General features: G+C 42.6%; 1 protein-coding gene across 3 annotated transcripts in view; it reads right to left on the reverse strand.

Moving 5' to 3' along the window:
• Positions 1–14,842, reverse strand: part of PTN (pleiotrophin) — a 107,696-nt gene extending 92,854 nt beyond the window's left edge. Inside the window, exons 1-2 of one of the 3 annotated variants that reach the window (XM_070071339.1) lie at positions 14,495–14,744; positions 6,244–6,422 (exon numbers count right to left, since the gene is read on the reverse strand). The gene's annotated coding sequence lies outside the window, so the exon portion shown is untranslated. Of the gene's footprint in view, positions 1–6,243; positions 6,423–14,494 lie in introns of all 3 variants that reach the window. The other 2 variants (XM_002711960.5, XM_008258043.4) reach the window with 2 other exon arrangements.
• Positions 14,843–27,504: the final 12,662 nt, after the last annotated feature.

Raw genomic sequence — 27,504 nt, forward strand, 5'->3', positions numbered from 1 at the left:
CTCACACTTTCTCCATTACGTTCTGCAAACTTAAACACACGTCAGGAGACATTTTTTCTTGGAAACCTTCCCTGAATTCTCCATGGGCTGACCGAGGTGTCTCTGCCAGGGCTTTTAAAAATGTTTATCTAGGGGACAGCATTGTGTTAAGCCACTGCCTGTAACACTTGCATCCCATAAGAGCACCGGTTCAAGACCTGGCTGCTCCACTTCTGCTCCAGCTCCCTGCTAATGTGACTGTGAAGGCAGAGGAAGATGGCCCAAGTGCTTGGGCCCATGTGGGAGACCTAGATGGAGTTCCTGCTCCTGACTTCACTGTGGCCCAACCCTGGAAGTTGAGGCATTTAGGGAGTGAACCAGCAGATGAAAGACCTCTTTCTCTCTGTATCTCTCCCTCTTTCTCTGTAATTCTGCCTTTCAAATAAATAAATCTTTAGAAGCGCTTATCTGGGTTATTGCACTGATTAGCTGTCTTGTATGCCCGCTAGATTGTGTGATTTGGTGATAAGTCTGGGACCTATGCATCTCTTATTCCTGCTACTTACCATAGAGTCTGTTCTGTTACGTTCATTGTGCATTTTTGAAAGTGAATGAATGAACGTAAAACTATAAAAGAAAAACTGGAGAAAGTTGTAAAACAAGAAGAGGAGTGGCTATTCATTTTAACTAGAGGGGGATAAAGGCCATTTTTCATGGCATTTATGCAAAGCATTGAAGCATGAACAGGATTTCCAGAACTTAAAAAGATCAAGGGCTTGGGGGGAGGGGTGCTATGCAGAGGATTACTTTTTAAAACCTGATTCTCTCCACCTCTGATCTGGTACTTCTCTAAAACCAATCTTTTTGTACCCTGCTTTTGACAACCTTTTTCTCTTCTCCTTTGTGCAGAACCTTCAGTGATTCCTTACTAACCGGATAACTTTCAAGCAGGTTAGCTTGTCCTTGAAGGGTCTTGCTACAAGTGTCCATTTTTCTAACCCTAACTTCTGCTTCCAGTCCCTCCTGCTGCCCCAGCCAGGCCCACCTGCCCTCTGGCCCCCAGTGTCTCACTTTGCATCATCCCCGTCCTCCCCCTCACTGGGAGGCGCTCTCTCTGCCTTTGTGCCCAGTGCAATGTAACCTTGTCTCGGAAAACCCTGCTTCCTTCGTGCAGCCTCCCTTCTCCACTCCAGAATGGCCTTTCTCCTCTGGAAAACCGGACTGAATGACTCTGGAGCGTTCACTCACGTGCTGCCCTTTCTAATTCTCATCTTTCTTAAAATGACCCAGAGAAGGTGCCTGCTGCCTAGGACCATGGGTTATGTCTGACAAACATCCTGTGGGATCAAAATCCTCAATGGGTGAAGCACTCCTCTGAGGATACCTTAGGAGTCCTTTACCTTAGGCGGACACTTTGATGTTCAGCTACCGGAGGATAAGGGCCACACACAACAGATTTAAGATTTAATTCAGTAGGAATAAATAAAAAATCCATTATCAGTTTGGTCAAGAAATCACGTACCTTGTCTATGCTAGGAAATACAATTTGCCACATTGCTGTTACTTCACCTCTTTCTGCAGCTAGATTAACAGCTTCTTTTTTTACTATGGGCCCAGCCTGGTACTACAAGGTGCACAATTTTCCACTGGATTTGCTCTAGCTCTTAGAATCGCAGTATTCCTTGGAGCTTTCCGGCTCTCCAGGTTTTTGCCCCTTGTCACTCCACATCAATACCACCTCAGCCCTGACACATAAAAGACATTGAGAGGCATAGAGGCTCAAGGCTTCGTGTAAAGAAGTGACCTCATCACACACAACAGGCTGCGGGGCATGGAGAACCCATCACCCAACCTTTCCCAGCCTCTCTTCATCCCTGTCCCACTGTTGGATGTCCAACTTTGACAGTGAATGCTTCCTGATGGGAAACTGTAGCAGGATTTTTTTTCCCATCCTTTGGTCCCTATTGTGTGCTCAGCTGCACTGGAGCTAGCTGCTAATCAAAGCCAGGGACTCTCATACACAAACAAACACGGCATTGTGGCCTCTCCTGGGGCTGGAACACAGCAATCCAGCAAACGATTTGGTCAGGTGATAGCAGGCCAGCGGATCAGACAGAACATCTCCTTGACACCCCCTGCCTACACTCCCTGGGGGTCCCCTGATCAGCACAGGGGTGTTGATGCTTGGGAAAACCATGGGAAACGAAACAATAAGTGAGATTGTTATATCTGCTCTAACAACAGCACTCTTCATGCCAGCGAGAGTATTCTTCCGACCGTAGTGAGGCAGTATGGGAGCATATTTCTGAACACTGGCTAGGAGGAAGAGAGTATTGAACCAAATATCTTCAAATACTCACTGGACCCCTGTCATTGAACAGGGGGATGGGAGTAGAAAGGCGTGATGTTTAAGTGCTCTGTTGTCACATACAACCGTGCATCAATCTCAACTGTATTTCTTACTAATTTGTGATCTTAGACGAGTTATTTAACTATTCTGATTCAGTTTCCTCATTTAGAAAGAAAAATGGCCTTTACCCCATAGGACTGATGGAAGTATTTAACCTTGCACTTACTGTCCATCCAGTTCTAGCACTGTGCTGCTCAGCATTGGATAAGTGCAATCTGTAATTATATTTTCTTTAAAAAATATTTTCACAGACATACAAAAACTGTATTATTATGAATGCTGATGAATTGTGTTCAGACAAGAAAAAGGCTAGGAAATTAAGAAAATAAATCTGGGTTTTCAGTTTCCAGAAGTAGCTACTGGTGGGGGAAAAGTCCCCTGCTTGCCCTTGCAGATTGTGAGAACAACCTCTCAGAAGTGCTGGGAGGCTTTGAACTTGGACTTATTTCCAAGGGCTCCCAGAGCACAGTAAGAGAAGCTATGGATGTCAACAGCCAACCTGAAGGCTAGATAAAAGATCTGGGCTTTGGGTACCTAAACACTGATAACAAAACTATCCCCTGAATATAAAGGATAAAGCAGGAAAAAAACAAAGCTGGAGTTGTCAAAGAAAGGGATTGCTTACGTCACCATTTCTGCCTAGGTCAACCAGCAAATACGCTACCTTGTCAGTTTGGTAGAGACCTAGAGGTTAGAGAATGGAAAGGTAGAAACTAGAAAGGAGGCCAGCACAGTGGCATGGATAAAGTCTCTGCCTGCAGTGCCAGCATTCTACATGGGTGCCGGTTCGAGTCCCAGCTGCTCCACTCCTGATCCTGTTCTCTGCTGTGGCCTGGGAAAGCAGTAGAAGATGGCCCAAGGCCTTGGGCCCCTCCACTGGTGTGAGAGACCTGGAAGAAGCTCCTGGCTCCTGGCTTCTGTTTGGCACAGCTCCGGCTGTTGCAGCCAGTTGGGGAGTGAACCAGCAGATGGAAGACCATTCTCTCTCTCTCTCTCTCTCTCTGCCTCACATTCTGTCTGTATGTAACTCTGACTTTCAAATAAATAAATCTGTAAAAAAAAAAAAAAAAGAAAAAAGGAAACAGATAGAGATAGGTGGTTAATCCTATTCTATGCAACCACCACATGGTTTGAGGACTTACCATGTTTCTGGTCACATGGTGATAAAGTGAGAGAACAACACACAGTTAGCAGTACAGTGGGAACAATGAGATTCGGCAGGAAGAAACACGGCCACTGGAACTCGTAGCTAAACGTAAAAGACCAATGAGTCAACATGATTTGGCAGCCGGAGTTACTCCATTGATTCCTCCAAATAGAAATAACTTCAGTTAGATGCAACCTTGAGGGATATATTATAAAATCCGCAGATTTGCTTTAGGAAGCACCACTTAGCATTTCTATGCTTATTCTTCACAATATGTAATGGAAATGTTCCTCAGGTGCTCATAATGTTCCTCACTGGACATCCCCTCCTCCTCAATTCAGTGAAAGTCATATTTCCCTGATAAACTGCAGTCTCGCCTTTCCACCAAGAAAGCGCAGAGGGGAAGACAGAAACTCCTGCACTTTTCAAAGGTAAAGTCATAGCAAAGGCTTTGCAGGCCAAGAAGGCAGTGCTGCAAGGTGTCCACAGCCACACAGATGCAGAAAAAAGATCCATACATCCAGATCCCATATTCCAGACTCCGAGACACCATAGCTCTGCAGGCAGCCCAGATACCCTTAGAAACAAAGCTTGACTGCTATGCCATCATCAAATCCCCCGCCCACTGAGCCTGCCATGGAGAAGACAGAAGACAGCAGCACACTCATGTTCATTGTGAGTGTCAAGGCCAACAAGCATCAGATCAAACAGGCTGGGAGCAAATGCTGTGACATAGATATAGCCAAGGTCATTCTCTGATCAGGCCTGACGGGGAAAAGAAGGCGTTTGTTCAACTGGCTCCTGATTTTGATGCTTTGGATGTTGCCAACAAAATTCGGATCATCTGCACTGGGTCCAGCTGGCCAATTCTAAATATATGTCTTTCACCAAAAAGAAAAAAAAAATAGTCCCATGGCTTCTACATTTCAACCTTGCGAAGGAATTTTGCTACTTGCTTCTTAAAGCCTTTCTAATTGATCTCTTTCCACCACATTTCTTTCCTCTTCAAATTTGAAGGGTCCTAGCCTCTGCAGGTATAAAAGATACCCAGTCTCACTGCAGCATCATGTATCAGGCCTAACAAATACAAATATTTGAACATTTGAAGGGGACAAAGTGTGATTTTTATTAAATGCCACCAAGAATAGAGATAAGTAATTCTACGTCACAGTAGATGAACAGTGAAATCATTCCCATTTGATAAAAACACCCAGTAATACTTAAACTGTTCTTACTGAAGAAACATTAAAATCACCATCATAAGAGAAATTACTCTCTCTCTTGTTCCACATTTGTTTTCAATCTTTATTACCAAATTCTAATGGATGAGAAATATGACTACACCTTGGCATGAACTTGGTAATGAGATAAAGATGGGGTTTATTTGAAATGAGAAGAAAAGAGAATGATTTTTTCTTTACAATAAAATTGGAAATTTGAATAGAAATACCCAAGTCTATACTTTTTATGAAATGAAATAGGATGTTTAAGATTGTGCATTACAGTGGGTAAACAGGAGTCCCAGACAGGAAACCAACCCAGGAAGATAACAGGCGTATGCTCCTAAGGGAGAGGAGACCACTCGTGCTCCAGTCCAGAAAAGGAGCCCCTCAATCTCTTCTCACTTCATGATGCTCACCCCCAGTGGAGATGTCATGGATACAGAGGGTTAGCAAGTGGTCCATTTTATGAAGAGTTGGCTCCAGAGACCAGATTATCCAACTCAGAACCAGTACCCAAGATTGCTCAGGACCCATCTGAGACAAGAACTCTTGCTGACATTGCTTTGTCTTCAAATGAGTCTTCTGAGAAGAGCCAGCCCAGGACACATTTGCTCCAGAGAGCCGGACTGGCTTCCTGACATTATTCTAGCAAGAGGAACCTGGAGCCCAGGAGATTTAGAAAGCAATCAAGGCAAATCCACCCCAGAGTACTGGCCTAAGGAATGCCACCACACCTCCATGGTCTCGAAGGATCCATGGCTTTTTCTGATAGTTCATCCATGATGGAGAAAGTGTCATTGATATCTACGAGAATTTTCTACAGGGTCTGAACTTCCTCTCTCCGAGCACAGGGCATCCATCTATCAAATTCTTTAATGTTTTCTCTAAGACCTTGGTTCAAGTTCACTTTCAATCTCTTTTGTGTCCTTGGTTCTGCTGCCTTTGAAGTTAATGGCTATCATTTAACCTCTTGCAAGAGACCATCAGTGTATGAGACATTGGAAACCCACAGAATTAGGCTGAATTTAGGAAATGTGGATCTGTTTAGAGAGAAATTGGTTGAAATCCATGTTTAACCCCTTATTCCTGCTGAAGCACTTTTGATCTACTTCTCCAAAGCGAATTCATTTCCACATCGTGAAAAATATCTTCAGATTTACAGATATCACGTATCAGAGACAAACTCTGTGATCCCTTAACCATCAGAATAAATCCACTACTTAAAAAGACTGAAAAAACACTTCAGGCTGAAGCTGGTGTGACTCTGGATGCTGGCGTAGACCATAAAAGCATTTGACTTTCAGCCCTCCTCTGTGATCAAGAAAGTGGTTGTCAACCCCAAATTTGATCTGACTCACTTTCAACTAGAGCCAATTGTACACTCACTCTAAATAATAACAGAGCAAATAAATAAGTCCCCGAAGGGTGCCAAGCCCTGGAGCGACATGAATCAAAGAAGCGTGCTGGTCTTGCAGTTCACCCACCTGCAGTGCCTTGAGCCCCAAGTAGCTCAGATGTTTCCCATGTTCCTGGGAGCTGCTCAAGGGTTAGAGGAGACCCAGGGGGACCAGGCAGCTGGGACTCCCCTGGGGAGATTTGTACTCCTGGTTATACGGAAGGATCCTCCAGAGCAAGAATGGAAGCAACGTTTGCACAGCTTGACCTGTAATTGGCACACACAAATTCCTCAGATCAACTATTCCCATCTAAACAGCACTTCCTTTGCTGGGATGAAGATTTTGTTGTTTTGTTTTCTTCATACGATGCCCATTCGTATTTTTCTGTTTTTATAAAAATTCACAGAATTAATTAATTGAACACATTTATGACTTAATTTACCAATATCAAACTAAGTAGATTGAATTTCCATCTTAACTGGCTCAATTGGTAGAAACAAATCACATGTCAATGTGGGAATAGCTTTTAAAAGTATCACATGCATCAGTTATAGTGTTGATAAAAAGGGCACACAGTTATGCATACAATTATCTTTAAAACTCACACCAGAAAAAGTGGCAATGTAAGAGTAGGGCTGGTGCTGTGATGTATGTAGCAGGTAAAGCTGCCACCTGCAGCGCCAGCATCCCATATGGACACCTGTTTGTGTCCCAGCTGCCCCACTTTCAATCCAGCTCCCTGCTAATGCACCTGGGAAAAACAATAGAAGATGGCCCAAGTGCTTGGGCCCCTACCACCCACATAGGAGACCTGGATGAAGCTCCTGGTTCCTGTTGAGGCCATCTGGGGTGTGAACCAGCAGATGCAAGATATCTTTCTCTCTCTCTCTTTCTCTCTCATTCTCAATCTCTCTCTCTCCCACCCCCACCATAACTTTGACTTTCAAAATAAACAAAATAGTGTTAATAGTGGTACCTATTGTGTGGATTATGAGTAATTTTTTTTTGCAAAATGTAAATACCTTGTATTCTTTACACACATTTTTCCAGAATGGAAAACACTAACATGTTTCTTCAGCTGTGTTTGTGTCTTCCTAATAATAAATGTAATAATAATTTTAAAACCTTCTGTTATTTTCACATGGTTAAAATTAAACAACTATCCACAAATTGCACATGCATTGACCTATATTTCTTATTCCACATGCTCTCAGAGAGACAATTCAACAACAAAATGTATATGGTGAACAAGAGGATAGGAAGAAGGATCCAGCACACCCCTGATGACCTTATGTTCACAAATGAAGCCCACTGTACATTAAAATCTCAGAAATGATTCTGTTTCTAGAGGCAATGATCCTATATCTACCCCCAGAAAAGCCCATATTGTTAGCAAGTAAGGGAGGCCATTGTGAACACATTGCTCTAAAATTTTGTATGGTTCCCATTTATTTTAGCCCGAGTGAAGATTTCCTCTGTTATCTAAGATTATTACAAGGATAGGCTTTTGTTTTAATTAAATATAAACTCTGAGTCATACAACAAAAACACCCTGGTTCTTTGGGTGGGCAGCCCAACGTCATCAGGAAAGCCACGTAAATGAACAATAACTGCTCTTACTTCCGACACAGTGTGGGAGGAAGTAGTCAAATGCAGTAATAAGTGTTAAAATCTTCAAGAATAATACCCTGTAGCATAAGGCAAGCACCTTGGAAGATATTCTTTTCATTACAGTTTTCACTAATTTTTAAGGTAAACTAAGCAGCCAGCATTTGGATCCCTTATACTCTCTCCAGGGCAAGACCCAGCAGAAAAGCACACGTGGCCAAGGGCCTTGTGCACTTAAGGGGGTTGGGGAGGGCAGGTTCAGGCAAGTAAACAGCAGATCAGGAGGAGCCTGCAAGTTTATTTCATCAGCCTGCAAGTTTATGTCAGTATGATCAACTTTCACACACAGCAGTGTTACTGCTGATGATCCTCCTGGCTCCTACTAAGCCACGATGTCGTGAGTGGAGAGCTCTGGTCCCCTCCTGTTCTCTGCAGGCTGCTGAACTAAACTGGAGTGGTTTGCTGCTCACCCAGGGAAAACCCCAGGTCAGTGCCTGCTGTCCCTGGAAGTTTGAGCACCCTGGAGACCTCCCAAATCTGAATCAGCATTTCGGCAAGATCCTAGGTGACCGGTAGGCACATTAACTCTGAGACGCTCCGCTATCCTGCAAACAAGCCGCTGCTAACCAATTGTGACGATCTCAATTTAACAAGAATGATGCACTGAAAAAATGTTTGTCTCCTTTAAGACTCGGAGAAGCAGCTAGAAGACAATATTTAGTAAAAGAAGTCATGGCTGTTTTAGCGTAGCCTTATTTAGAGTCCTCTTCTCACTCAGTTTTTTTCCCTGTGACTCAGATCGTCTTCTCTTCATTCCTGTCACACGTATTTTCTCCTTCTTGTTTCATGAGGTCAAACTTACCTTTCTGGATCGTGTTCGATCTCTAGGTGTCCTGAGAAAATGACAATGACAGCAGTAGAATTGGGCAACCAGAAAGACTGAACTTACACTGTGCCTGTGTTACCAGCAGCCTGTATTTCGTGGAAGAGTTTCCAGTACATAGCTTTACCTTCCCCATCGTCCTGAGAGATGGGCAAAACTGCTAATTGCATCATCATTATAAATGTGCAAAACCTTGCAAAGCAAGGGCCTGATCGCTCCACCGGCGGTGTGAAAGCAGTGTTTCAAGTGATCAGTCATTGCCTTGAACACTGAAGTATTTTCAGGAGAAGTATGGTTTCCCTCTACATTTTGGAGTAGACTGGGGTCAGAAACCAGGAGAGATTTATAGTGAATGAGTGGGAATCATTCAGAGAATGGGTGGGACTGATTGACATTTGGAATGAAGGAAAAGAGAGCTATGGAGGCTTTCTCTGGAGGTTTGAGGTTGAAAATGGGGTTGCTTGAGTTTCAACAGGAAATTGGCACCCACTCATGTTTAGTAAGGCAGGGGAATAAGGGGTATAAGGCAGTAACAGTGACTCATTTATTTGTGAGACATTTATTGGGTATCCTCAGTGGTCCTATGCTAGATATTCTAGAGTTCACGGGATGAGTGCGAGTCTGTGCCTGTAAGAGGGGCACGGTGTGGATCGGGTGCAGCCAGTGTAAACAGCAAGTCATTACGTAGCACAACAGTGCTGGGAAGGGAGGCGCCGAGGCACTGGGGAGGGATCACGGAGAAGCTTAGAAGAAAAGTAGAGGACAGAATTACAGGTCCACCTGGAGGGAAGAATTGCTCCGGAAAATCTTCTCGGTCGCCTTGAAGTTGTGACTTTTATGGAACAGAAGGATCGGATTTCTTTCCCTCCAGGTGTCTGTTTTCATTGAAGGAGAGTCTTCCTTTATCTAGTATAAATTCTCATGGAAGGAGCATCCAGAGTGAGGTGCCATGCCCTTAAAATAAATATTTGTTCTAAGTAAACTCACAGTGAATTCTCAAGATGTCACATCCAAAAATATTTTTTTCTTCTCTGTGTGTAGAAAATGTGAAATGAAAACACAAGGGAATAGAGTGTTCAATTTCTCTTCCAGAATAATGGCATTAAAGCCACAAAAAGATGGTGGTGCTTTTGAAATAAATATTGAATACCAAGTAGCCTTCCGTGAGCTCTATTTTGTTTTTGCTCATGAAAGTGTGATCCCTGTGTTAGTGGAACTGCTTAGGGCAAAAATTGTGTATGTGCATACCTTGTGCTATAATAATTAGTGTTTTAATCTTATTAATCATATATATATATATTGAGTAGACTATAAGCTACTTAAAGGCATATTTATTCATCTTGTGTCTCCTATCATACAACCAGACATATAATAATAATAGCACAGCCGATACCAGTAGAACAAGACAAAATGAAATAAGAAGTCTTTTACTTCAAACTCCTCCCCGACATAGGATTGTACCCAAATATGATTCCTTTCACATTCTCTCAAGAAAATACATAGAAATGGGAGTCAAGGGGGAAAAATAAGAAAAGGAATCGGGAAAGATAAGAGTATGTTAAGATGTGTGTAGTAAGAGATAATTGTGAGGAGATGGAGTTATCAGGCAATGCTGGTGTGGTAAGTAAAAGGAGGAAAGACAAAACCCACTCATTTAATGAAAAAGATGTGACATATAAAGCATTGTCTTCCAGAGATAGGTAGAGGTTTCATACATTTTAATATTTTGAGATGTTTTCAATACATGTCTAATAAAGAATTTCACAAGGTCACAAGTTAGCACCACTTAACAAACACAGTGCTTCAAATTGTAAAACCGTGAGTGCTTAGAGAAAAGAAGCTGTGTTATATTTCTTAAATATGATATACTGTGTAGCATAGTTATAGGCACTGGACATGCTCTAATAAATAGTATTACATTGATTGGCCACAGCAGCAAGAAAAATTGTTTGGGGCCTAGGACTGGAGACAATGTGACAGAGAGGAGTGATCACAGCTATGGCTCTCTGTTGAAGTCGGGAAGCTGAGCACAGTAAGTCATTACTTATTGCAGTGAGGAAAGTGCAAGCTGACCTTTGCCAGAGTCTGAATCAAAAAGGAAAAATCCAGTGGAGTCAGTAGAGGGTGCTTTAGTGCTGAAAAGATTTGAGTGCACCAGACCAGAGCAATATCAAAACGTGGGCTAGCTAGATCCAACCTTCCATGAATTCCAAGACGTGGGCAGACACTCCTGTCCCACACATACAGTAAGGGTTATATGCCATCACAAATACGAGGACAGAATTGGGCAAGACATCATGGATCTGTAAGACGGGAATTAACGGCAACTAGGTTAACAAAAGGGAGAAATGAAGGCCAGGTGGGAGAAGCAGGTAAGTGTAAAAGTAGGAACCAAAGGCTAGGAATACAGCAAGCTGTTTGTGTTTTTACATGAAATCTAAGAATTCTGCTTTTAGGAAATACTATGACTATATATGTGTGTGTGTGTGTGTGTGTGTGTGTGTGTGTGTGTGTGTGTGTATATATTTGGTCCATTTGAAATGTCACTATGAAGAAATGACTCAGAAAATAAAACCCAGTAGAAGAAATGAGATTTTATTTTTCAAAATATCTCAAGGATGGACTTGTCACTGTGTTCCTGGCCTGCCCTGAGGCAACTGGGGTTTAGATGAATGTGACCCTTGTAGGTTAAACTGTAGTACTGCCATCATTCTAATAGCCTCTGATAATATCTCATCACAGCCACACTTTCAAGCTGCAAAACCCTTAACTTCTTATTTAATAAATGCTAGAAGAGAGAAGGGAGAAAAAAAAAGGCCTGTTACATGTTTACAATCTGGAAAGATTGTAATGACACCATGTGCCACATACAAGGCTGGCTTGGGGCAGATGGAAAAACTGCCTAGCAGTGGAAACTTGAATTAGCCATAAATATCAAGAATGGAGAACAGCTTTCCAAAGTAAGGCCAAGGCTCAAATTCTACTCAAGCTAACTGACTCTGGGTGGACCAAAAGCAGACCCACCCAGCTCATATAAGTCTATCTTCGAACATTATCTCACTCCCCTCCTGCTGCAAGGGCGCAGCCCTGTGCCAGGAGACAAAAGCTCTTCCTGCCTCATGGTTACAGGGAAGATCAACCCAGCATCACCAGCAAAGCCATAGGGAGGCATCTGGCGGACTCTCCCTTGGCCTGAAGCTCCAGGGCACATCAGACCTGAACCTGGACTGTGTGCACCCAGTGTTGGACATCTTTGACCCCTGGGATCAAGAGATCACTGTGAGTTCTCTGAATTTTGACATTACCTTCAGCAAAGAGGTTAAGGACCATGTCCCTTATTATTCTGCCATATTAACAAGCTTGAGACCTGCAAATTAGATTCTGGATTCTGACTTCTGGTCCTCAGTCTACTTATCACTTGATTATTAACGTATTAGAGGATTATTAATGTATTACATGGTTATTAACTTATTACATGATTATTAACTTATTACATGATTCTGAAGAAGCCCGTTGCCTGGGAAGTTTTTGAGTAGCCATAAAACCACCACACTGCAACTAGGAAAATAATCGGAATTCAAGTGAGATTGTCATTTAAATGGAAAAAGAATATGTTCAAAGAGAAATAAAACATTCACACTTATTTTATTCCTAAAATTGATTTTGCTAATACAAGTGATTGTGAAACTTTAAGAATCTATTTCTCTTATATTATCTTAAACGATGACTTTTTGTGAAAATTCAGGTCATTGGCTTTACTGGAACAATGGTAATAAAAATCCCCATTTAAAAAATGCAGGTCTTGCTACAGTTTGCTTTTTGTAAAGACCACATAAGGCACATGGAAACTTGCGGTAAATTAATGTTCCTTGTACCAAACTCCATGGAAAGAAATCTAGGGTAAAAGAAAAATAGTATATGATATGCTATACTGCATATAGTTAAATATGGTTTATTATGTTCATTCCCTGTAATACAAAGTCAACAGTTAAAAAGCCCCGTGTTAGCTGCAGCTTGCTCTCTGTCGCAGCTCTGGCTTTGAGAAGGCGATGCATTTGTGTCCACAAGCAAACCACTGGGGCACAGCTCTGCAAGCAGCTGTACAACTTCATCCCAGAGAGGTTTTTCACGAAACTGAGAGGAAAAGTGTCCTGGGCTTCAAGTAGTGGGAGGGGAATGATCGCCTGTCCAAATTCAAAGTATACAGCCAGAGACCATAAAGCATGGAAGTTTCTTAAAGCACAGAAAATGGTGTTGGATGTTTTTCAAAGCAAATATAATACCTAAAAAAACTTTTAATTTAAGTAATAAAGTACAAATATTGCCACTCTAAAATAACGCATGTCCCAAAGGGAGAGAAAGGTAATATCCACTCTCTTTTCCTTTGAATTCAGCTGGTCTTTAACCGCTTTTTATGACTTAGTCTTTAAAGTGCATAATCAACTTAGAAAGGAACAGACCAAAGATGGGAGACACAAGCTTGGTTTTCAGTGTGGATCACCTTCCCTTTTGTTTCACTCCCACTACCTCTTAATAGTCCTGCAAATCAATTCATCCCCAGATGATTAAGGGGCTAACATGCACTCTGCTGTTTCATCAATTCCACATTTGAATGAGATCATGAAGTGGCTCCATTATGTTATTAGTTACAAAGCTCTTCTGGGTGGTTCCTGACTCTCCTCCCAGGCCCTTCCCTCCAACACACACACACACACACACACACAGAACCTCTTTCTCAAGCTACTGCTAACACATGCCATGACAGCTCAACTACTAAAAGAGCAAAACTACTAGAATTTGGCACTTCCCTCACATTGCTCATTTCCTCCTCTCGTGCGCCCCCAACTCCACACCTATTGTCTCAGTGTATCCCCCAATTTCACAAAGCAGCTATTAGACAGGGCTAAGGTAACAACAGAGTGTATATAAACTCTGTGTGTATTCTTGAGTGGATGTAGGTGTTGTGTTGTTAGGTACAAGGGTGTGTGTGTGCGTGTGTGTTAAGAGGAGAGGGAGTTTTATGTTCTGTACATTAAGTAAGGAAAGAATTTGGTACATTCCTCTCAAAAAATATTTTGTTAAGTTATTAGAACAGTCAATTCAGAAATTGATGGTCTAACAAAGTATACCTGGGGTAACAAACATACCCTAGCTTTCTGTGGGTAAAGGGAAAAGGGCAAGCAGGACAGTGCAGGACAGGGATCAAAGTCGGCAACCAAATGAGCAATGGGGAACCATGGTGCATCTTGGAAAGTTTGGACTTGACCATTTCTCGAAGTGTTCCTGGCTGTCAGGCAGGATTGACAGTGCCAGCTGCTCAGTGTCACCAGGCAGGGGGACAAACAAGCCCCCACACGTCACCCAGAAATGCCAGCTAAGGGTCATCCGCTGGCAAGCCCCCGGGGTACTCCGAGAAGCAGAAAAAGAATGGGAAAATGAGACCTGCTCACAAGGGCTGCCTTCCTGCCTCCTCTCTACTGAGTCACACACACACACACACCTCCCAAAGCCTCAGGTTTGACAAAGAGCAACCATGCACCCTGCAGCCCACCCTGGCAAGCTCTGTAGCAGTCAGCTGGAGCAGCCTCCAAACGCAGGCTTCCCACGACAAAGGCTTCCCTCCTTCTGCTCAGAAAAGCACACTCTCCTTAAACCTGACCTGACAGCCCTCCCAAAAACATGCCTCAGTCTGCAGTAAGTCAGTTTTGAGAGCAGTCCTATCAGCAACCACACCAGGCAGCCCCTCTCCCACTCCCAGCACCTTCATCCGCTGGCAACCAGAAAAGTGGCACAGGGTGCAAGCACACTTAAGCCCCCTGGGGGAAATCACACATTCCCTCCGCTTACTTTGAGCTGCAAATGTCCTCCCTGGCGCTCAGGCTGCCTTTGTTGGAAGGGGCGAGGTTTGCCGCTGCTGGAGTCCAGGTACCCTGCGCGCTGCTGCTCCTGCCTGGGCGGCCGCTGCTCTGCTCTTCTGTACAGACGACTCACTGGTCTCTTTCTTCCTCTCTCTCCACTTTGGATTTTCCTGTGCTCTGGGGCTCCCTTGGCGGGATTTTTGGACTGGAAGGCGGGGAACCTGATCTGCTTTTGACTCAATTACGCCCTGACAGGGAGGGAACGGAAGGGAAATGGAGAATGGGAGGGATGGGAGAGGATGCAGGCTGGGCGAGGGAGGGAGAGTGCTTTTCACCCGAGAGCTGATTGGGAAGCTTATTAAAAGCAGGCTACTCCAGGGGCAGTCTCTCCCCGTGGAGCAAGAAAACGGATTTGAACCAAGAAGCCAGGAGATGTAAGACTGTATTGTTTTTAGCAGAGAGACGGAACACAGTCTAGCTTTTGCAAACCCCATGCATGCTCGGTGCTTTCCGGGGGCGCATTCCCCAGTTTACCAAGTTAACCTATCACACACAGTGACATTTTAGGTTGCAGTTTTGGCCCCTGTCATTTTTTAAAAATAATATTCAGGATGAAAAAAACAGCTTCTTGTTCTTCCCCACCCCCAAACGCCCTCCCTACACAGAAGAACCCCAGCCAAATTCAGCTGTCAGTCCCAGCCCACCTGAGCCTCCCAAAGTGTGCAGAGTACTTTTCTCCATTGTCACAGAGTGACAGATGTCTTCAGGTTCCTAATTAAGTGCTGCTTTCCTTTAGGTTTTTTTTTTTTTTTTTTTTTTTTTTGCTTCTGTGGTGCTTTTATGAGCCTTTGTAATGATAAGCCTTTGACATCGACAAAGAATTTAGGGGATTGATCAATGGAGCTCAAATGCTAGGTTTTATAGAACTCAGAGGCTGGGCTCCTTGACTTTCAGGAATTCCATCTCATTCAATGGAAGAAAGATGCTGAGATAGTAGAATTGGGACTGCTGAAGTCATATGTAGATGAATATTTATGGCATAGATGAGATTAAAAGTGTTGTATGAAATGATTCAGACTTACAAAGCAGATTTCCACTAACATTTACAGAAGTGAATTGTGAAGTGTTCTGTCTCTTGTCACTTCTTTCCAGCTCCTTCCAATGCTCCTTTTATGTCCTTGCTATCACCATTTGGCCACAGCCCACATGCCGGCTGCACCCCCCCATTTGGTTGTGGTTTGTTTGTCCATTTCTGTGGTTCTGAGCTCACGTCCTTCTATTCAATTTGACAAATATTTGTTAAGTACCTTATTTAACTCTTTTCCATTCACTTAAAACCACCCCTGACATCCCAAAGTAGAAGCACTGTTTTGTGGCAGGTAGCTTTTCAGGGATCTGAGGCTCTTCCATCGATTGCAACAAGCAGAAGTGTCCCACGGAGGAAGGAGTCAACTGGGGGCCAAGAAGCAGCTCGGCAAGTAGAGCTTTTAATCAATCAATCATTTTTTTTTTATTTTTTTTTCCACAAGGAGGTGCATCAGAAATTCCATTAGGCACTTTCTATCTATCCCCTTAAGGAAACTCTCCAGACACAGGGCGTACACCAACCTCCAATGAAACACAGATTGCAGCTTCCCTGTTCTCACAGGAGCCCATTCTCCCCGTGAAGCATCTGCTGGTAACTACCGACTGGAGGGATGCGCATGACCTTGACTAGGGTTATTTTTCCCAGACCCGTTACTGAAAGTGATGTCTCAGGGTTTCCCACCACTCTGCAAGGGCCGAGTTTCCTTCCTAACCTGTATCTTCACATCTACAGGTGAACATGTTGCCACCAGTCAGGTGGACAACGCAGGGCTGATCGTGGTGCCCATTGCTAAAGGTCATAAAGGAAGCATGAGATTCTCATTATTTCACTCAATTATATGCATTATATCAAAATAGGATTTTATTAAAGTAGGTATGTGTGAAAATGACTTACATCAATGGTTGTCAGACAGGAGTAGGTGCCCTCCAAGACGTTACCTGACAACATCTTTTCTTATCACAGTCTGAGAAAAGGGGTAACCCTGACACCTAGTAGCTGGAGGCCAAGGATGCTGGCCAAGTTACAGGATAGCCCCTTTACAATAAAGCATTATTATTTTTTAAAATTTATTTGTTTGTTTGAAAGGCAGAGTTACAGATAAAGAGAGGGAGAAAAGTATTTCATCCACTGGTTCACTCCCCAGATGACCCTAACAGCTAGACAATAAAGCATTATTTTACCCAAAATATTAATATTTTGAAAATACAATAGAAGATTAAATGGAGTTCTTTTTCTCTTTTCTTCCCCAGAAATATTTTATTTAAGGTAAACTTCATGCATTTCATAAATACAGCTTTAGGAACATAGTGATTCTTCCCACCCTACTCGCCATCCCACCCACACTCCCACCCTTCTCCCTCCTCCCTCTCCTATTCCCATTCTTATTTTTATTCAGATCTATTTTCAATTAAATTTATACACATAAGATTAACTCTACTATTAGGTAAACAGTTAAACAAATAGTATGAGAAAAAAAAAAAAAAACTGTTCCTTGCAGCCAGCACAGTGGCACAGTGGGTTAACACCCTGGCCTGGAGCGCCAGCATCCCATATGAGCACCAGTTCAAGACCCCGCTGCCCCACTTCTGATCCAGCTCTCTGCTATGGCCTGGGAAAGCAGTAGAAAATGGCCCAAGTCCTTGGGTCCCTGCATGCATGTGGGAGAACTGGAGGAAGCTCCTGGCTCTTGGCTTCGGATAGGCACAGCTCCGGCCGTTGTGGCCATCTGGGGAGTGAACCAGTGGATGGAAGACCTCTCTCTGCCTCTCCTCTCTCTGTGTAACTCTGACTTTCAAATAAATAAATAAAATCTTTAAAAAAAATCTGTTCCTAACAGTAGAGACAAGGGTTGTTCAAAGCCATTGCATCTCAATGTGTCAATGTCACTTCTATAGATTATCTATAGGTTTTGTTTTTTCAATAAATCAGAACCAATGATATTGAGATTAGTCATAATTTAATTCAACCTAGCATTCACAACATAGCTTAAGTATAATGAAGGAGATGTACAATTTGGGAAATGCTCAATAGGACTTGCCCCAAAAGGTGGAGTTAGAATCATGCCAGGGGATCCCAATACAATCCCATCAAAGGTGGCATGTACCAATGCCATCTCACTAGTCCAAGTGATCAATTTCAGTTCACAATTGATCACATTGATAGGTCTAAGAGTCAAAGGGATCACACAAACAAGACTAGTGTCTGCTAATACTAGCTGATAGAATCAAAAAGGGAGAGAACAATCCAACATGGGAAGCGGGATACACAGCAGACTCATAGAATGGCAGATGTCCCAAATAGCACTCTGGCCTCATAATCAGCCCTTAAGGCATTCGGATATGGCTGAAGAGCCCATGAAAGTATTTTAGGCCTGGAAAGCCAAGACACCCTGGAAAAAAAACAAAAGACCTAAATGGAAGATCTCTGCGAGTGAGATCCCAGTGGAAAGAACGGGTCATCAAAGAAGGAGGTACCTTTCTCTGAAGGGAGGAAAGAACTTCCACTTTGACTATGACCCTGACGGAATAAGATCAAGGTCAGCAAACTCAAAAGGCTTCCATAGCCTTAGCAACTCATGACTAGAGCCTAGGGAGATTACTGATGCCATAAACAAGAGTGTCAAATTGTTAAGTCAACAACAGGAGTCACTGTGTACTTACTTCTCATGTAGGATCTTTGTCCTTACTGTGTTGTCCAAAGTGAAGTAATGCTATAACTAGTATTGAAACAGTATTTTACACTTAGTGTTTCTGTGTGAGTGCAAACTGATGAAATCTTTACTTAATATATACTAAATCGATCTTCTGTATATAAAGATAATTGAAAATGAATCTTGATGTGAATGGAATGGGAAAGGGAGCAGGAGATGGGAGGGGTGTGAGTGGGAGGGAAAATAAAAAAAATACACAATTACTCTTAGGTGTTTAATTAATGCTATAACTAGTACTCAAATATTATTTTACACTTTGTGTTTCTGTGTGGGTACAAAGTGGAAATCTTTACTTAATATATGCTAAATTTATCTTCTATATATAAAGATAATTGAAAATTAATCTTGATGTGAATGGAAGGGGAGAGGGAGTGGGAGAGGGGAATGTTGTGGGTGGAAGGGAAGTTATGTGGGGCGGGGAAGCTATTGTAATCCATAAGCTGTACTTTGGAAATTTATGTTCATTAAATAAAAAAAAAGAAAAAAAGAAAGATAAAATAAAATATATATAAGGCAAAAAAAAGTACAATGTACTTTTATGTACCCAAAAATGTTCAGCCTAAAATCCAAACCCTATCCCTGAGAGAAGACATTCGGTGCAGTGGTTAGGATGCACCTTGAGATCCTGCATCCCGTGTTGGAGAGCCTACGTGTGAATTCCAGCTGTACTCCTGACTCCTGATTCCTGTTCCAATGCAGATCCTGGGAGGCAGCAGATGATGGCTCACATGCTAGGTCCCTGCCACCCGAAGTTGGTTGAGTTCCTTTCTCTTGGTTTTGGCATAGCCCACCTGCAGCTGTTGTGGGCATTTAGGGAGTGAACCAGCACATTGAAAATCGCTCTCTTTCTACCTCTGCCTCTCTGACTTGCAAATAAAACAAAAAATTTCATCTTAGGGCATGGTTATGGGTCTGTTGATCCATGATTTCCAGTCATTTCACTCATTTGTCCAACATCCTGTGAGTACTTATGATTAGGAATGAATAGAGCTATGAAAAAAAATTCCCTAATTTTCATCCCTGTTTCTAATTAATCAATCAGTTCTTGAAGAGTGGAAACTAAAATAATGACGGAAAGTAGAGTGATAACTTGAACGAGAAAAGTCTCCCTGGGTTGGAATTGGAATGAAGCCTTAAAAGATTCAAAATAGTTGGCCTAGTATATACTTGGAAAAACAGCCCACAAGTAGAGGGATCCTCGATGCAAAGGCCCTTCAGTCTGAGCTTACAAGTTGCAGCACGATGGTGGGAGGAGGCCACTGTAGCGGGAACTCAGTGAGGAGACAGGCAGTGAGGGAAGCACTGGGCTGGATCCCTCAGGGCCTTTGCCTACTGTAAGGAATTCCATGTTTACCGTAAATGAGATGGGAGCCACTAAGAGTCTCTTGTGTTGAATGGACCATAAGAGGGCAAAGGTGGAAGCTGAGGTCCTTGGACAAGGCTACTGCAGTAACTACTTACCAATGTCTGCTCCTTGTTCCTAGTTCTGGTGAAGAAACACTCACTCTGAATCTGCCCTGGAACACGTTCTCCATATTTTTTTTGACAGGCAGAGTTAGACAGTGAGAGAGAGAGAGACAGAGAGAAAGGTCTTCCTTCCATTGGTTCACCCCCAAAATGGCTGCTATGGCCTACACGCTGTGCCGATCCGAAGCCAGGTGCTTCTCCTGGTCTCCCATGCGGGTGCAGGGCCCAAGCATTTGGGCCATCCTCCACTGCCCTTCCGGGCCACAGCAGAGAGCTGGACTGGAAGAGGGGCAACCGGGACAGAATCCAGTGCCCCGACCGGGACTAGAACCCGGTGTGCCGGCACTGCAGGCAGAGGATTAGCCTAGTGAGCCGCGGGACTGGCACACGTTCTCTATTTCCAACAGCTGCATCAGCAGTTAGGTCAGCTTGCTAAAGCTGCCTCTCCAGGTGTAATTAATGAGCCCCCACCCACGCATGATCAGGTGTAATTAATGAGCCCCCACCCACGCATGATCAGGCTAAAACATAACTAATACAAGGCGATTTGAAATCATAGAAATTATGACATGGCCTCGAGGTGTTCTGAAAATGAGGCTGCTGACTCAAGGGGAAGTGTGACCAGCATGAAGTGTAGAAATAGGAAGGAAGCTGATGAAAAAGTTGTCAGCACATCTCTCGCATTACCTACTTGGCAGGACACTTCGTCTTGATTACCACTCCCGGTTCTTCAGTATTGCCAGAATCCACATGAGAAATTGATCAAGCTATCAGAATTTGATACAACCCCCATTAATACGTTGCTCTTTCTCTGAAGTATTTCAAAGATAATAATAAAATCCTTTCATCATAATAAATGTTGAAAGCTGTGACTAGATTGCAAAACTTCTATATTAGTGTTTTTATGATTATGCCATTTTTATACTTTTGAAAAACAAAACATGAGGGGCCATCTTGGTGGTTTAGTTGGTTAAGCCACTGCTTGCATGGCTAGCACCCATATCAGAGCACTGGTTTGAATCCTGGCTGCTCAGGATTCAAATCCAGCTCCCTTCCAATGTGCCTGGGAAAGCAGCAGAAGATGGCCCTAGTACTTTGGCTCCTGCCACCCATATGGGAGACCCAGCTGCACCTCCTGGCTACTGGCTTCTGCCTGGCCCAGCCCTAACCATTTGGGGAATGAACCAACGGTTAGGAGATTGTGTGTGTGTGTGTGTGTGTGTGCCTCCCCCTCTCTCAGTCACTTTGCCGTTCAAAAAAATAAAATAAGTCTGTTTAAAAGAAACATGAATAAAATCATTAAATAATGAAGGGATTTATCTTGCAAACAACATGGCTGGGAACACAAAGCTCCATGAACTCAGGTCTTTCCATCTTTGGGCTCTGAATGCGCAATTTATAAACCAAAGCTGCTCAGTTTGATTTCACGGAGCTTCGGGCATATTTGGCTTACAGTAACAAAGGACTCAAATCCCAGTGGTTGGATCCCCTCGTCACATAGCTGTACAGGCTTCCAGCAACACACACAAAAAATGCTTGCTACAATGCCTCCCTACAGTTTCATATATTTGGACTTTATCAGTATCTTATGAACCTAAGTAACTTGACTTAAGCCCCTCAATCTGACACTTCTAATCAAGAACTGTTCAAATCAAGGTTCAAACTCAGCAAATATGTTTAAAAAAGCAGACCTTGGACAATGTCCTCACCCAGACCTATTCAAGAAATCAGGCCTGCAATACCCAAAGAAGTTGTATCACACATGACAAGCAAACAAGGACTACAGCCCAATATCTCTCATAAATATGAATACAAAAGTCCTGAATAAATAAATATTGTCAAGTCAATGGCAGTAAACTATAAGAGGTATAGAATACTCTACATCATGTTGAATTTTTATCCCAGAAACACAAGTGAATTTCACATGTGAAAGTCAAACAATGAAATTCACACTAAGTAGAGGGAGGAGGGACTACTTCAGTGTATATACAAAAAGTATTTGGCAAAATTCAACACTCACTCGTAAGGAAAATTCTAAGCAAATTCAGAATACAGACTAATATCTTTTTTTTAAAGATTTATTTATTTACTTGAAAGTCAGATTTACACAGAGAGAGGAGGAGAGGCAGAGAGAGAGAGAGAGAGAGAGGTCTTCCACCCGATGGTTCACTCCCCCAATTGGCCACAACAGCCCGAGCTGTGCCAATCCAAAGGCAGGAGCCAGGAGCTTCTTCTGGGTCTCCCACGTGGGTGCAGGGGCCCAAGGACTTGGGCCATCTTCTACTGCTTTTCCCAGGCCATAGCAAAGAGCTGGATCGGAAGTGGAGCAGCCAGGTCTCGAAGTGTTGCCCATATGGGATGCTGGTACTGCAGGTGGCAGCTTTACCTGCTACGCCACAGCACTGCCCCAGACTAGAAAGAGATAACAATTGTCTTTATTCTCAGATATCTGTGTATGTAGAGAATTGTCAAGAATGCATAGGAGACCTACTAAAACTAAGTGACTATAGCTGGAATATAAAGTAAAATTATGAAAATAAGTTTTATTTCTATATTCCAACAGTGAAGAAGTGGAAAGTGAAATTTAAAAACATATATCAAAAAACATGAACTACTAAGGGGCAAACTTAATGAAATATATCCAAGGTTTATTTACTGAAAAACACCACGTTTTCTCAGAGAAGTTACAAAACAGTGCCGGCACTGTGGCAGGGGGTGGGGATAGAGCCACCGCCTGCAGTGACAGCATCTCCTATGAGCACCGGTTAGAGTCCTGGGTGTTCCACTTGCACTCCAGCTCTCTGCTATGGCCTGGGAAAGCAATGGAGCGTGGCCCAGGTGCTTGGGCCCCTGTACTTGTGTGGGAAACCCAGGGGAAGCTCCTGTTTCCTGGCTTCAGATCGGCTCAGCTCCAGCCATTGCAGCCGTTTGGAGAGTGGGCCAGCCAATGGAAGGTTTCTCCCTCTCTCTCTGCTCTGCCTCTCTATAAATTTGCCTTTCAAATAAATAAATCTTTTTTAAAAATCAGATCTTATCTTTTGCAACAAAGTGGGTGCATCTGGAGACCATTATGCTTAGTGAAATAAGCCAGACCCGAAAAGATAAATATCTTAGGCTTTCTTTGATTGGTTGCAGCTAATATATAGAGTACACACACCAGAAAACTGATGTATATCAAGCTAAACTAACACCTTGTGATTTGATTGTTTTCTTTAACCCCTGCCTTTACTCCTGTGAAACAGTGGTCTACCTACATTTTACTTGTAGAGTTCTTTGTTTAGAATGTTGAGCCTGTAATTATAAAGTAAATTGAAAGTATGTTATTGCAAAAAGTCAAAAGAACAAAAAAAGAAAAGAAAGGGAGGGAAGAAAGTATCACTGTACTCTTGGAATCATATCTATGAAATTCATGAAATCTGTTCTCCATATATTAATAAATAAAAAATATCACAAGCAAAGATAAAATTCTTTGCTTTTTTATTATTTGAAAGGCAGAGAGACAGGGAGAGGGTGAGAGCTAGGAATGGGCCAGATTGAAGTCAGGAGCCTGGAACTCCATCTGTCTCTTATGTAAGTGCAGGGATCTCTGTATTTGAGACATTACCTGCTGCCTCCCAGGGTGGCCATTGCTAGGAACTGGATGAAAAGTAGAGGAGCCGGGATTTGAACCAGGTATTCCAATATGAGATCCAGGCTCTAAGTTTATTTACAAATCCAAAACAAACCCAAACAAATCCCAATAGACATTTTTATATAAATTGACAATCAGTTATGAAAATTTGTGTGGAAATAAAAATAATATAATAAAGAAAAATAATTTTGAAATAAATTACAAAGTTAGGGAACTTTGGTCTCAGTATTGCTGTAACACTAAAATAAGTAAGATTATTCTGCATCCCTTTATACAGTTTTATTTATTTATTTGAGAGGTAGAGTTACAGACAGTGAGAGGAGAGACAGAGAGAAAGGTCTTCCTTCTGTTGGTTCACTCCCCAAATAGTCACAATGGCCGGAGCTGCGCCAGTCTGAAGGCAGGAGCCAGGAGCTTCTTCCAGGTCTCCCACATGGGTACAGGGGTCCAACGTCTTGGGCCATCTTCTACTGCTTTCCAAGGCCACAGCAAAGAGCTAGATTTGAAGAAGAGCAGCCAGGACTAGAACCAGCGCCCATATGGGATGCCAGCACCACAGGCAGAGGATGAACCTACTGCGCCATGGCGCCGGTCCCCTTCTTAAAGATCAATTGAGGGGCCGGCGCTGTAGCTCACTTGGTTCATCCTCTGCCTGTGGCGCTGGCATCCCATATGGGTGCCGGGTTCTAGTCCCAGTTGCTCCTCTTCCAGTCCGGCTTTCTGCTGTGGCCCGGGAAGGCAGTGGAGGATGGCCCAAGTGCTTGGGCCCTGCACCCGCATGGCAGACCAGGAGGAAGCACCTGGTTCCTAGCTTTGGATCGGTGCAGCGCTGGTGGTGGCAGCCATTTGCGGAGTGAACCAATGGAAGGAAGACCTTTCTCTCTGTCTCTCTCTCACTGTCTGTAACTCTACCTGTCAAATAAATAAATAAAATCTTAAAAAAAAGATCAATTGAAACAAAAAGATCAACTCAAAAATAAAATCCACTATATTTCAATGGAGAAAGGATAGACTTTCCAACAAATGGTGCTGAGAGAGCTGGATATCTACATGGAACTTTGATACCACAGAGAAAAGTTAACTCAAAACAGATTATGTACTTAAATGCTATAGAATGTGTAGGAAATAATCTTCACTACCTTAGGGTCTGCATAAATATTTTGTAACTAAGAGGTGTGAAGTGCAAGCTGTTATTAAAACAAGCATAAATTAAGTTTCATCAAAATTAAAAGTTTGTTCTTTGGAAGACATCACTAAAAACAACAATAAAGCAATCCAGAAATTGCAAGTCATTACACATATTCTCAAAATGTGAGTGCATTTGTTACAAAGATTGTGATGCAAGGTATTTAAAAATCTCATATACCTCAATAATCAGCAGTCAGTCAATGCAGTAAAAAATTGGCAAAAGGTCACAATAGACATTTTAAAAGGAAAATATGTAATTGCCAATAAGGCTATGAGAAATGCTGATTGTAATTTGTCCCATCAAGGAACTGTGTATGAAGTCCTCAATGAGCTACCATGGCATACCTGCTCAAAGTGCTAAACTTCAAATGGTTGGCAATCCCAAGTGTTCGTGGGAACGTAAAATGGTGCAAATGCTTTGGAAAACAGACTGATAGCTTCTCACAAATGAACACATACTCACCATAAAATCAGACTTCTCTGGACATATTAGACTTTTGTCTCATACACATTTACTCAAAAGAAATCTATGCCACACAATGGTTTGTACATGAATGGTCATAGTATCTACATTCATCATAGCCCCCAACTAGAAAATAATCAATTGATGAATTTATTTAAAGTTTAATACATTTTTTCAATGAGGTATTAATAAATGTGCCAGATCCATCAATCCTATACAAGTCAGGAATAAAAGAATAAACTGCTACAAGCAACAACAACATGAATTAACTTCAAAAACATTACACTGAGTAAAATAAGTCAGACACCTAAAGCCCATGCTGTAGGATTTTATTATAGAACGTTCTAGAGAAAAGAGATCTAATCTACACTGTCAGAAAAGAGCTCAGTGGTTTGGACGACAAGTAAAACATGGGGAGAGGCTGATGGAAATACCAAACATCCTACTGGTGTCGTGGTTACTGGAATACACATTTTCCCAAACTCATCAAGCTATGAAATTAAAAGGGGCCCATTTTACTGCATATAACTAAAATTCTGCAATATACCTTTATAGAATTTGATTGTGTTTAAAACTGAAATAATGAAACAGCATGGTGTAATAGCTAATGGCATTGCTTCTGTAGTCAGAACTACCTGATTCCAAGCGTATGCCTTTCATTTACTGGCTGTGTGACCTTTGGTGAACCACTTAAGCCCTCCATGCCTTGGTTTAGCATTTGTAAAGTAAGGATAATAACACTGCAAGCCCTAGCAGCTTGCAAAAAAATCACACTTATGAAACACTTAGAACACCACTTGGTAAGCTTAGTAATTAATAAACACTGTATTATCATTCATCGAATTAACAAACAAAAATCGTATAAGTAACTGCATTAAATTCTACACCAGACACTACATTAAATTGGGATAAGGAAATGGATATTATGTAAGACTTTTAAATGGATACTTTTAAGAAACTGTATTTTAAGACTTTCAAAATAACTTTTATATTAACAAATCGATCTATGTGTTCATTTCTTTTTAAAAAAAAGATTTATTTATTGATTTGAAAGTCAGAGTTACAAAGAGAGAGGAGAGGCAGAGAGAGAGAGAGAGAGAGAGAGAGAGAGGTCTTCCATCTGCTGGTTCACTCCCAAAATGGCTGAAATGGTCGGAGTTGAGCTGCTCCAAAGCCAGGAGCTTCTTCCAGGTCTCCCATGTGAGTGCAGGGGCCCAAGGACTTGAGTCATCTTCTACTGCTTTCCTAGGCCATAGCAGAGAGCTGGATCAGAAGTGGAGCAGCCAGGACTCAAACCAGTGCCCATATGGGGTGCTGGCACTGCAGGCAACAGCTTTACCAGCTATGCCACAGCGCCAGCCCTATGTGTTCATTTCTTAAAGTAGATTACCAACTCCTATGATTAGCATATACAGAAGAGGACTTCAAAACATTCATGGAAAACGGAAATAATATTTCATATAAATGGAGAGACTCATGCGGAGTTTTGAAAACTGGGTGAGAGGGGCCAGTGCTGTGACGTAGCAGGTAAAGCTGCCGCCTGCAGTGCCAGCATCCCATATGGGTGCTGTTTTGAGTCTGATCCAGCTCTCTGCTATGGCCTGGGAAAGCAGCAGAAAATGACCCTAGTCCTTGGGCCCCTGCACCCATGTGGGAGACCTGGAAGAAGCTCCTGCCTCCTGGCTTCAGATCAGCACAGCTCCAGCCACTGCAGCCATTTGGGGAGTGAGCCAGCAGATGGAAGATTCTCTTTCTCTCTCTCTCTCTCCCTCTGCCTCTATGTAACTCTTTCAGGTAAGTGAATAAAAGCTTTAAAAAAAAAAAAGGAAGGAAGGAAGGAAGGAAGGAAGGAAGGAAGGAGGAAAATGGATGAGAGAAAACATGATGGGTGGAGTCAAGCAAGGAAGCTCAGGACACCTAGGGAAAATTCTGCAGACGGTGCCCAGGTAATTCTGGCTGAAGCAGAGGCACAAATGTGAGCTGGAGGGAAGTCACATTGCAGCAGATCTTGAATCCGCCTTTGTAATGGACACTACAGAGACAGGGGAAGGTGTGGACAGACTGATACAGTGCACGCTGCATTTGGAAGATTAATTTGGCAGATATACACAGCATGCCAACAGACTAAATGAAAGAATATAACGAACATCTTAGCCTGCCAATCTCATGTTCGAGAATCTAAACATGTGTAGCATCAAACAAAATTGACTTGAAACACACGCTCTGAAATTTAGCCTTCAACATTGTTCTTGTTGTCTTACAGTCCCCAGAACGCTGTTTCTTTCATAGCCAGGTAACTCTCCCTGATGACCTCTGCACACAGCGTTCCCTAGGGTCTTGCTGTTCTCAGTACCTGCAAAGTCTGTGCGGATCCTCCACATTTACCTAAACCCTATCGTCAGTGAAGCACCTGCTATACCATCAACCTTTCTAGGGTTATGCAGCTTCATGGA

This window comes from Oryctolagus cuniculus, chromosome 3 (assembly GCF_964237555.1).
Source record: "Oryctolagus cuniculus chromosome 3, mOryCun1.1, whole genome shotgun sequence".
In the NCBI taxonomy this organism is placed as follows: domain Eukaryota; kingdom Metazoa; phylum Chordata; class Mammalia; order Lagomorpha; family Leporidae; genus Oryctolagus; species Oryctolagus cuniculus.